Raw genomic sequence first — 12,741 nt, forward strand, 5'->3', positions numbered from 1 at the left:
CTAATAAACAACAGAAATTTATGGGAATATTTGCGGTCCGGTGAGGGCCCACTCCCTGGTTCATAAACTGTCTTCTCCCTGTATCCTCACAAGACAGAAGAGGGAAGAGAACTCTCTGGTCTCTTTTATAAAGGCACTAATTCCATCCATGAGGGCTCTATCCTCATTGTGTAATCACACCGCAAAAGTCACATCTCCAAATACTGCCACCTTGGGGGTTAGGATTTCAACTTGTGAATTTTAGGGGGACACAAACATTCAGTTCATTGCACTGCTTTAGTGAGAAATCTCAATAAACGTGAAAAACTTTTAACTTTTTAAATAAATGTCAGCTGTTCTATACTGAGCCTCCTCCCTCTTTCCTTTACAGTGTCTTAGCCAGATTCCATAGATTTTCTGTGAATTTTGGCTATCAGAACAGTCTCATTCTGATGTTGAAGATTTAGTTCTTTAAGTTTAAAATTTGAATCTCACATCCAATGCCAAGCTAATCTCTCCCCGACCTGCATCCTCAAGAACAGGCTAGAGCTGTGCAGCAGGGGCTGTTGTCTGGTTCTCAGACATTTTCTCTGCCTCCTTTCCTTTACCGATTCTCCACCGCTTCCCACGTCTCCCCTACTTCCCTCCACCTTTTAGTAGTAGCTGCCTTTGGGGTGGTAATGAAGGAAATGCAGAAGGAGCCACTTTGCCATGCTGCAGAGCAAATTCCTAGGTGCACAAACAAAGAGCTTCACAAGCTCGCCCTTAACACTTTGATGAGGACTTGACCTGTAGAAAGGTGGTGTCATTCCTTGCCCCTGTGAACTTGCCTTTATTTACCCTTTCTCTGGAACCTTTCCAAATACTGCTACTGGTTTCATTGCCCAAAGGATCACAATCCCCCTCTCCCGCCGCTGTTGAGACTTGACCATTATTCCTTATGTTATTTTAATGAAGTGCTTGGGAAAAATGTGTAATTTAAGCAATTTCCACTCTACTCCCAATCCTATGATTTACATATAAGCTGTTAGTTGTTGCAGGTTGTTAACTCTGGCAATTTATTGTAGGGGTTGTTACATACAAAGTACTGTACCTGCAGGGTTGACTTTTCCCTTTGCTGTTTTGTTTTAATTTGAGGAGTGGAGAAACTAAATTATCAAAGACATCAGCAGATATTGTCACTCTACCTCCCATCCTCTTCTTTGCATCTCTTTCTTCGTCTTAATCTCCTATTTTCTCCTCTTTTTCATTGCTTTCCACAAAATATCAGATTCCAGCTGAAACTCTGTTTAAATCCAATGAGATCATTGGCAGCTGGAAATTGTGTGTGTGTGTGTGTGTGTGTGTGTTTTCTCATTAATTGGTTCTTTCTATAGAGTTAAATCACTGTATCCAGGTGGTGGCATGTTGAACACAAAAGCACGCTAAGTACTAAATAATTTACTTTTAGCTCTTCCAAACACTATCATATTCTCTGGTGACTTGGGCAGCAGTGGTGATTATATTTGTAGACTTGTCTTCTTTGTCAAAACTGGCAGGGGCTTTTTTGACACCACTAAAAGTGACACTGACAGTACAGAGTCCTTGGGGTAGCTCACATTTTTTTTTAAGAAAATAAATGTCACAGTGCTGTGGAAACAATCATATTACTGGCACTTAAAATCATACCTCACCATGCCAAGGTAAAAATAACTTGGGACAACAGATCTGACTTTGATTAAGAATACCGTGGGAAACAGGGAGATTGAAACCATACATTTTTAAGTTCTCCCACATTCTCTCATTCCAACTCCATAGGATGCAGCTACTATATCTATGAGCTGGTCAGCCATGAAAAACTTGCTTCTCTTTATGCCCTCTTCAAGTTGACAATTTTGGATCCACAATTGGTAATGTCTCCAGATGCCAGGCAACACAGATTTTTGGACAACTTTCAGAGCTGCAGAGAAAAAGTGGGAACCCACAAGTGGGAAGGGACAATTCAATACTATTTGACTTGAGATTTTGAAGTATGATTCTCACTTAACTACCGGCCAAGGAAGGCCATATGCTGGAAGAGGCACACCAAATGAAAAATGAAGAGACTTGCATTTCATATACGCGTGGGCAAAAACACTTTTAACTCTTCTCAGGTTTACCTGACCATCATATACACAACTGGAAGAAGAAATTGAATCTTGTTTTTGTAGTTTAGTACTATTTTTACCAAAGTAAAACAAGGAGAATGCCAACCCAGAGGGATAAATTACACCATGGTGTGAAATATACTAAGTCCTTGAAATTGGGTTCCACCCTAAAGTGTTGACCGTGTTTTCCAACTAACTGCCCTTCCTACTGTGTTAGAAGAGCATGCCTGCATGCACTTTGAGGAAGGAAGTTTCAGAGTGTGGGCATGGTTACAACAAACCTTTTGGTTTTTTCTCTTTAGGGGAAAGTGTGAACACAGTCCCCTACTACCACAAATTATGCAGTCGAGTTTGCCACATTTGGGGAAATCACAGAGGTTAGTACCTCCTGATTGCAGTGGATAAGACTCGCATTGGGAAAACCACCTGGTGATCATGGTATCTCCCCTGCCAGATAATAATCAATACATCTTTTTAGTTTTCCAGACCTTAAGTCGTAGCTTTTCCTCTTCTTTGGCTTAGGAGAAAGTCTGCGAACCTCACTTTATGCCCAACTCTGGGTCATCATAGCTAAATTTTCCAATATATTTCTAACTCATCTATCTTCTTCAGTTTTCTTCTTTCTTAATCTTTCTATTCCACCTTGTAGATCAATATCAGATAGGCTACCTTTCCTAAACTCCACTCATTTTAACACGCCTATGCTTAAGAATCAAAGATGGCTCTTTGCTGTCCATCAAGTCAAGTCCCATCACTTTAGCATAGCACTTTATCTTTGAATGGTCTCCCTATCCACCCAGCACCCCTGTCCACTCCTGTAGCTTCAATTTAGTCCACATTTTTCAAGGTCTTTCCTGCTGCTTCTCCATCCCCCCTCATCTCCCCCTGATGTACATCCCCACCCTCTTTGCTCCCAGTTTTTCACAACCACAGCAAACCAAAATTTCTATTGCCCCCAGAGATTCTGATATGGGTCTCATTCCCTTACACCATTAAGAATCATGGTTTTTGTTTATCCTACTAGCGAGGGATTTGTAAAACTTTATTTTCCTTGATTTGAACTATGAAAGTCAAAATCATTGGTTTTGATCTTTTTTAAAATAAGAAACTGTTGTGATATAGAATATGTATTTTTTCAAATAACATCTTCCACTTCAAAGAAGCTGATATTCTCCCTCCTTTGAAAATCACATATTTAAGTCCTATACTCCTCTCATGTCAGCATAATCTCAACCTTTCCTAAGTGTTGTCTTTAACTATTCTCCTTTCTTTGAACTCCTATGGCACTTGTAAATGACACATACTTATTACTTCTTTGTTGTGTGTTATTTTAAATTCATCAATGAAATGAGTAACCTTCTTGAGAACAGTAGCCATGTCATATTCCTCAATATTTCTCTCCAGCCTAATGCTAGGCATATGATAAATGTCTAAGTTCTTATTATCAATTCATTCTGCTCAATAATTGGAAATTTCTACCATAAAAATGTGTCTGTCTGAATTATGGCTGCTTACCAGCGCTTGTACAAAACCAAACACACTGATAATCCATGTATTTATAGAAGGAAAATTACAGTCTCCAGGCTCTGGGCAAGTTTTGTACACATGCAAAAATACTCAGAAAAATAACATCAAGGATAATGAACTGTATGTTTCTGAGTTGAATGAGGTTTTCAAGGTAATCACTACCATATATTTAGTGACAAGTCCTTTCAATGCCTAAGAGTTTCTGGGAATCTGTGGATGGTTTACTCGTTAAACTGTTGCCTACAATCTATCTCAATGTGTTTTTTTCTACACTAATTTATCCCTTCACAAATTACGCCTTGTTCAGGAAAAAAATGTGTGTGAGAAATACTTTCCACTCATCTTGCCAAACCTGTTAAGAAACATTCCATTTGTTCTTCCAAAACTAATGTTTACCTTTTCTAATAGACATGACTTTCATCTGAAGTCTGATATTTTAGAAGTTTTCATTTACCACTTTAGAAGCAATATTTTGCCCATGTTATGTAGGTATTCACCCCCATTACTTTCACTGAATTCTGTATCAAATATGATTATGAAAGGAATAACTGGAATAAGTTGATAAGAACTAAATTATTTCCAAACTATTTTAGCATCCACCTCGAGTACCCTGCATTTTTATAGATATGTGGAAAATTCTACAGTATTGGAAGAATGCTACCTTTTTTAAATAAAAGAAAGCAAGCTTTGTTTTCTAAATAAAGGTTAGTAATGTATTCAGAAATTCTATTCTCATATCTTCAGTTTTTAAGCACTCAAGGAAGAACAAACAGGTTCTGGAATTTTATTTACTCAAATAGGTTTTGAAATATATTGCTCAATAGTGGCTGTTTTTTCTTTTTTTGGAAAAGAAAGTAAACATGTTATTTCATTTCTTGATAATTCAGGCACATTAACTACACGTCCCCTTGTTCTTTCAGAGATCACCAGGCTGACCTCATATATGTGTAAGAAATGATTTTCCAAGATAATAAGTGCTTTTAAGCATTTTCTTGATTTATGTTACTGGCTCACCAACTATTCCCAGGAAAATGAGGTGGAATACTTCCAAATATGCCCTTCTCACCTTCCTCCTCACACTTCTCTTTCCTGCCAAAATCTTGTTTTCACAGTTGTATTTTGTTACTGATGCTCACTCTGTGTGGTCCCTTTCTAATAAGGGAGTAGAGAAACACCCTGATTGATTTTCTCTCTTACCGTAATCCTAGACTCCCGGGAATTTGGAGGGCCTGTGGTTTGCTCTCTGTCTCCCCCTTCCTTTCTTTCTTCCTCAGATCTGAGCTTATTGGATGCAAACAGAACATTGGTGCTTCGTGACTGGGGAATGCAGCAGATGCTTATCCCAGTGCTTTTCTCTAGGTGTATCTACACCTGCAGTCCAGCCATCATGGCTGAATTGTCAGATTAGTCAGTGAAACAACTTGTTCTTTTTAATGAATTAATTTGATGGTTAGCTAAAACGGCAAGCCATAGTTCTGAACTGACAGGGTAAAACGGCGGTTTGTATAAAGATAACCTAAATTATTTACAGAACAATGTAGAGTAGTGTCATGCTCAGTATGCATCCTGGAAAATACAAACCTATTGTCATCTGGCTCTGCCATTTCACAGATGGCATATTAAGTGCACAGTATTCTTGCTTTTATCACTCAGATATACTGTATGAGTGAAGGTTCAAATGGACTACTTCTAAAATATTACTATGTTGGATTAGATTCAGATTTGGGGAAAAAATCAATTCTTTTAGAAGAGCAGATACATTGGAAATTTAAAAGAACAAAACCCTAGAAATTATGAGTTTAGCTTAAAACTCTTGTCATTAACACATCCCTTTGGAATATAACAGAGAACAATACATTCTCAAATTGCTACAGTGCCCTTTGTTCTGGAATCCTAGAGAACTTAACAACCAGTACAGTTAAAATTAGCAACAGAGCAGTAGATTTCCTGGAGGAATTATTGTAGACAAATGAAAGCAAAACAAATCAGCTTAAAGTTTGGATTAAAGAAATTAACCATGGGGGCTTTCTTTATTTCATTTCGCAATGTCTTCTAAGACAGAGGTCATGTGACTACAGATTTATAACTGAGTTAGAATTTAGCTAGTAGTAACATCCAGCACAACGTAACTGAGCTTCATATAAAGCATTCTGTACAGTTGTGAAGAGCTTAGCATACATGAACTTCTACAAGCCTTACAATTATCCAGTGAGGGAGTGTATTGCTTTCCTTGTGCTGATGTAACAAATTACCACAAACTTGGAAGCTTAAAAGAACAGAAATTTACTCTCTCACAATTCTGTAGGATAGAAGCCCCAAATTCAGCAAAGATGCACTACCCCTGGGGGCCTTTAGGGAGAATCCATTCTATGGCCCTTCCAGCTCCTGGTGGCTGTTGGCATCCCTTAACTAGTCAGCTGCATCACACCAATCTCTGTCTGCATGGTCACATTGCTCCTCCTCTCCTGTCTGTCTCTCTTCTGTGTGTCTCTTAGAAGGATATTTGTCATTGGATTTAGGGCTCACCTGCATATTCCAGGAAGATCTCAACATCTCAAGATCTTTAGCTTAATTTCATCTCCAAAGACCCTTTTCCAAATTAAATTAACATTTAGAGGTTCCAGGGATTAGGACGGGGACATATGTTGTGGAGGCCACCATTTAACCCGCTACAAGTAGGTAGTACTACTATATCCATTTTACAAATGAAGAAAATGAAGCACACTAGCTAATACTTATCGGACTATATCCCAGGAATCACATTGTGTTTTATATACATTGTACTATCTATCTAATATTCATAAACATCCCATGAGGTAAGCAAATTATTATTATTGGCATTTTACAGATAAGGAAGCTGGGGCTGAGAGGATTTGCTCACTATCGCACAATTTATAAATGGTGAATCCAGGACTCAAATGCAAGACAGCATGATTCCAGAGCCTGTACCTTGAGATACAAGTAACCCTATTCCTCCAACTTCCACCATCTGTGTTAGGAAGATCAAAGGTGGTGGGAATCTCAGGGTGATGAGATAAATAAGACTTCAAATTGCTACTCTGCTACTTACTTGCAAGCACCATGACCTTTTGAAATTAGTTTCCATATGCATAAAACAGGAATGTTAATTATAATAATTTACCTATCTCACAAGTTGCCCCTCCCAGCCCCATGGGTACTGAATTTTTTTAATCAATGTTATTGAGAAATAATTTAAGTACAATAAAGTCACTCATTTAAATTGAACACATTGCTCAATTCAATGTATTTTGAAAGATGTATGTTCTTGTGGGACTACTACCACAATCAAGACACAAAAGATTTCCATCACACCAAAAAGATGGTTCATATCCCTTTGAAGTCTATCCCTTCTCCACCCCTGCTTTGAGGCAACTACTCAACTGCTTTTGATTTTTATAAAAATTCAGTCATACAATATGTGCTCTTCTGTGTCTGGCTTCTTTCCCTCAGCATAATATTTCCAAGGCTCATCCATAATGTTGCATGCATTAAAAATTCATCCCTTGAGATCTCGTCAAGATGGCAGCATAGGCAGACTCTGAACTCATCTCCTCCCATGAACACAACCAGGTTACAACTATTTTTGGAAAAATTACCCTGGATAGAAAACTGAAAACTAGGTAAAAAGAAGCCCCACAACAAGGGACAGTCCTGACTAAGGCAGAAGAGGCAGAAATTCCTCCTGGAGACAAAATAAGCCACCTTCAGGATCACTGGAATTTCTCAGCTGGCCAGGCAGGAACCACCCTAAGGTATACAGCCCTCCTTGGAGAAGTGAGATCTTGAGCAGAGGCCCGATACTGCTATAAGCATCCTTCAGACTCAGCACAACTGAGATGAGGGTCTTACTACCTGGCTTTGCTGGCTATTAACTGCAGTGGGGAATACCCCCAGAAAAGCTATCAGATGAAAGCTGAAAAGCCCTTGGTCGTAAAGGACCCACACAAAACTCAGCTATCTCAGCAACCTAAAATCACCAGGAGGAGGCTAACAGTCCTTTGGTGAAAAGAGACCCACCTGGTAGGCTCTGGGTGCACATCTCGGTGAGAGGAGAGACCTCTCTGGTGACTGAGACATTGATGGTGGCCAATGTTGTCACCTAGTCCAGGCCTGCTGACACAGACAGGCAGACACCATTCAAGTTCTTCCCCTGGCCTGTTAGCCCAGTGGTCTGCCACACCCACTAGAGTGCAGATTTAATCTAGTTCAGCCAGGGAAGGCAGTCCACCCTAGGGGACCAGCATTGCCCAACAGCAAGCCCTCGGGCTACTTGTTGGCTTACATTGATGGGGTGCCTTTATCCTCTACAGGCAGGTGAGTGTGTCTGCCTCTGTGGGGCAGGGCCTGTGTGAGGACCAGGTGAATTGAGGGCAGCACTGGTGGAGAGGTGGGGGCCCCTGCAGTGCAGCATTGGAGTACGCTTCAGGGGGTTGGTAGGTGTGCATGGACCAGGACTGTGTTGACGATGTATGTGGTCCTGTGGGGGGTGAGGCTTATCAGCAGCAGAAGACCTGTGCTTCACAAATAGCCATAAAAAGAATCAGCCCTACCTTCCAAAGCCTGAAACAATTGAGTGCTCCCATACCTAGGGCTAGCCCCACTCAGCTGCACTCCTAAGAGAACTGACAATAGCCTTGCAGGCCTGAGGCCTATAGCAACTGTAAGCCCCTGAGACTAGCCACCAGCTACACTGGATACCTACCCAATTAACAGGAAAACTGCAACAGGAGTGTACTGTTAGACCTTGTAGCCAATGGTGCTGAGGTCCCCCAAGCCAGATTTACAAACAGCTGGCCAGGGAAGGAAAGACTAGATTCCCTGGGTACCCACATTAAGAGCAACACTGCCACAGCAGGAGGACACAAGTAGCCCACAAAGGGGTCACTCCTGGATCATTTGGACTGGTGATGAGAAGGAAGCAAACTGTTGGTCCTCAAAAGGCATCTCTTACATAAGGCCACTTCTCCAAGATCATGAGACATAGCCGACTCACCTAATACATAGATATAAGCACAGAGAAAGAGGCATAATGAGGAGACAAAGGAATACATTCCAAACAAGGGAACAGGACAAAACCCCAGAAGAAGGACTAAATGAAACAGAAATAAACAACCTACCCAACAAAGAGTTCAAACAAAAACTTATAAGGATGCTCACAGATATTGGGAGAAAACTTGATGAACACAGTGAACTCATCAACAAATAATTGGAAAATATAAAAAAGAACCAATCAGAAATGAAGAATACAATACTGGAAATGAAAAATTCACTAAGACTCAATAGCAGAGTAGATGACATAGAAGAACAGATCAATGAGCTAGATGAAAGACTAGAGGAAATCATGCAAGCTGAACAGAAAAAAGAATTAGACAGAATGAGAACAGTCTAAGGGAACTCTGGGACAATATCAAGTGCACTAACATTTGTATTATAGGTGTCTCAGAAGGAGAAGAGAGAGACAAAGGACAGAAAATCTATTTGAAGAAATAATAGCTGAAAATTTTCCTAACCTAAGGAAGGAAACAGACATCCCAGTACAGGAAGCACAGAGAGCTCCAAACAAGAAAAGCCCAAACAGGCCCACGCCAAAACACATTATAATTAAAATGTAAAAAATTAAAGCTAAAGAGAGAATCCTAAAAGTGGCAAGAGAAAGGCAACAAGTGGCACACAAAGGAAAGCCCATAAGGCTATCACTGGACTTCTCAGCCAAAACCCTATAGGTGAGAAGAGAATGGAATGACATATTTAAAGTGCTAAAAGGAAAAAAACCTACAGACAAGAATACTCTACACATCAAGGTTGTCATTCAGAATGAAAGAAGAGAGAAAGAGCTTCCCAGACAAGCAAAAACTAAAGGAGTTTATCACCAAGAAACCAGTTCTACAAGAAATGCTGAAGTAACTTATTTAAGTGGGAAAGCAGTGACCATAAATAGGGATGAAAAAAATTATCAACACCCCCTCCCCCAAAAAAAACCCAGGCAATAAAATGACTGGTAAAGGTAAAAATATAGTAAAGGTAGCAGATCAACCACCTGTGAAGATAATATGAAGGTTAAAAGACAAAAGTACTAAAATTACCTATTTAAATGATAAGAGGGTAATGGATAGACACACACAAAACAAGAGATTAAATATGATTTCAAAAACATAAAATGTGAGAGGAGGGGAGTGGAAAAGTAGAGCTTTTAAAAAGAGGTCAAGCTAAAGAGTCTATCAACTCAATATAGACTGCTATATACATAGAATATTATATAGGATCCTCATGGTAATCACAAATTAGAAACCTATAATAAGTAAGCAAATAAGTAAGACAAAAGAAATCAAACATGTTACCAAAGAAATCCATCAAACCACAAGAGAAGAGAGGAAGAGAAAATGAAAGGAACAGAGAAGAACCACTAAAACACCCAGAAAATAAAGTAACAAAATGGCAATAAATACATATTTATCAATAGCTACTTTAAATGTCAATGGACTATATGCTCCAATCAAAAGGCATAGGGTGGCTAATTGGATTAAAAAAACAAGACCCAAATATATGCTGCATAGAAGAGACACACTTCAGACCTAAAGACACTCACACACTGAAAGTGAAAGGATGGAACAAGATATTCCATGCAAATAGCAAAGAAAAGAAAGCAGAGGTAGCAATACTTATAACAGACAAAATAGACTTTAAAATAAAAAATGTAACAAGAGACAAAGAAGGGCACTACATAATGGTAAAGGGAACAATCCAACAAGAAGATATAACACTTGTAAATATCTATGCACCCAACACAGGAGCATCTAAATATGTAAAGCAATTATTAACAGATGTAAAAGGAGAAATAGATAGTAACACGATAATAGTAGGGGACTTTAACACTCCACTTACACTAATGGATAGATCATTCAAACAGCAGATCAATAAGGAAACACTGGGCTTCAATGACACATTTGACCAGATGGATTTAGTGGATGTATATAGAAAATTTCATCCAAAAACCACAGAATACATATTCCTTTCAAATGCACATGGAACATTCTACAGGATTGATCTGATATTGGGCCACAAAAGAAGTCTCTATAAATTTAAGAAGATCAAAATAATACCATGCATCTTTTCTGACCACAAAGCTATGAAACTAGAAATCAACTACAGGAAGAAAACCAGAAAAGTCACAAAAATGTGGAGATTAAACAAAATGCTACTGAACAACGATTGAGTCAATGAAGAAATCAAAGGAGAAATCAAAAGATTCCTGGAGACAAATGAAATTGAAAATATGACATGCCAAAATCTATGGGATATAGCAAAAGCAGTTCTAAGAGGGAAGTTTATAGCAATTCAGGCCTACCTCAACAAAGAAGAAAAATCCCAAATAGACAACCTAACACACATCTACAGGTATTGGAAAAAGAACAACAAATAAATCCCAAAATCAGCAGAAGGAAGGAAATAATAAAAATGAGAGCAGAAATAAACGAAATAAAGACTAAAAAGAAATAGAAAATATTAATGAAACCAAGAGCTGCTTCTTTGAAAAGATAAACAAAATTGACAAACCCTTAGCTAGACTCACCAAGAAAAAAAGAGAGAAGCCTCAAATAATAAAATCAGAAACGAAATAGGAGAAATTACAATGGACAATTCAGAAATACAAAAGATAATAAGAGAATACCATGAAAAGCTATACACCAACAAATTGGGTAATCTGGAAGAAATGGATAAGTTCTTAGAAACATACAACCCCAAGAAGAAGTAGAGAATTTGAACAGACCAATCATCAGTAAGGAGATCAAAACAGCAATCAAAAACCTCCCAAAAAAGAAAAGTCCAGGACCAGATGGCTTCCCTGGTGAATTCTACCAAACATTCAAAGGCTTAATACCCATCCTTCTCAAACTCTTCCAAAAAATTGAAGAGGAGAGGTAGTTTCCTACCTCATTATATGAAGTCAACATTATCCTGATACCAAAACCAGACAAGGACAACACAAAAAAAGAAAATTACAGGCCAATATCACTGATGAACATCGATGCAAAAATCCTCAACAAAATACTAGCAAATTGAATACAATGATACGTTAAAAAGATCACACATCATGATCAAGTGGGTTTCATTCCAGGGATGCAGGGATGGTTCAACATCTGCAAATCTATCAATGTGATACACCACATTAACAAAATGAAGAATAAAAATCAGATGATCATCTCAATAGATGTAGACAGAGCATTTGACAAGATACAGCATCCATTTATGATAAAAACTCTAAATACAATGGGTATAGAAGGAAAATACCTCAACATAATAAAGACCATATATGACAAACCCACAGCAAATACCATTCTCAATGTAGAAAAACTGAAAGCTATCCCTCTAAGAAGAGGAACCAGACAAAGATGTCCACTTTCACCACTCTTATTTAACATAGTATTGGAAGTTCTAGCCAGAGCAATCAGGCAAGAAAAAGAAATAAGAGGGACCCATATTGGAAAAGAAGTGAAACTGTCACTCTTTGCTGACAACACAATTTTATATATAGAAAACCCTAAAGAATCCACTAAAAAACTTTTAGAAATAATAAATGAATACTGTCAAGTTGCAGGATACAAAATCAACATACAAAAATCGGTTGTGTTTCTATACACTAACAACAAAATAGCAGAAAGAGAAATTAAGAATACAATCCCATTTACAATTGCAACAAAAAGAATAAAATACCTAGGAATAAACTTAACCAAAGAGGTGAAATATCTGTACACTGAAAACTATAAAACATTGTTAAAAGAAATTGAAGAAGACACAAAGAAATGGAAAGATATTCTGTGCTCCTGGATTGGAAGAATTAACATAGCTAAAATGTCCATACTTCCTAAAGCAATCTACAGATTCAATGCAATCCCTATCAAAGTTCCAACAACACTTTTCACAGAAATAGAACAAAGAATCCTAAAATTTATATGGAACAACAAAAGACCCTGAACAGCCAAATGATTCCTGAGAAAAAAGAACAAAGCTGGAGGTATCACACTCCCAGATTTCAAAATATACTATAAAGCCATAGTAACCAAAACAGCATGGTACTGGCACAAAAATA

At 38.3% G+C, this 12,741-nt stretch overlaps 1 non-coding gene across 1 annotated transcript; it reads right to left on the bottom strand.

Moving 5' to 3' along the window:
* Window positions 1–2,404: 2,404 nt before the first annotated feature.
* On the bottom strand, window positions 2,405–2,567 carry LOC111773335 (U1 spliceosomal RNA). The gene has a single exon (XR_002807719.1). It is a non-coding gene; the product is annotated as a U1 spliceosomal RNA (small nuclear RNA).
* Window positions 2,568–12,741: the final 10,174 nt, after the last annotated feature.

This window comes from Equus caballus, chromosome 4, assembly GCF_041296265.1.
Source record: "Equus caballus isolate H_3958 breed thoroughbred chromosome 4, TB-T2T, whole genome shotgun sequence".
NCBI lineage: Eukaryota > Metazoa > Chordata > Mammalia > Perissodactyla > Equidae > Equus > Equus caballus.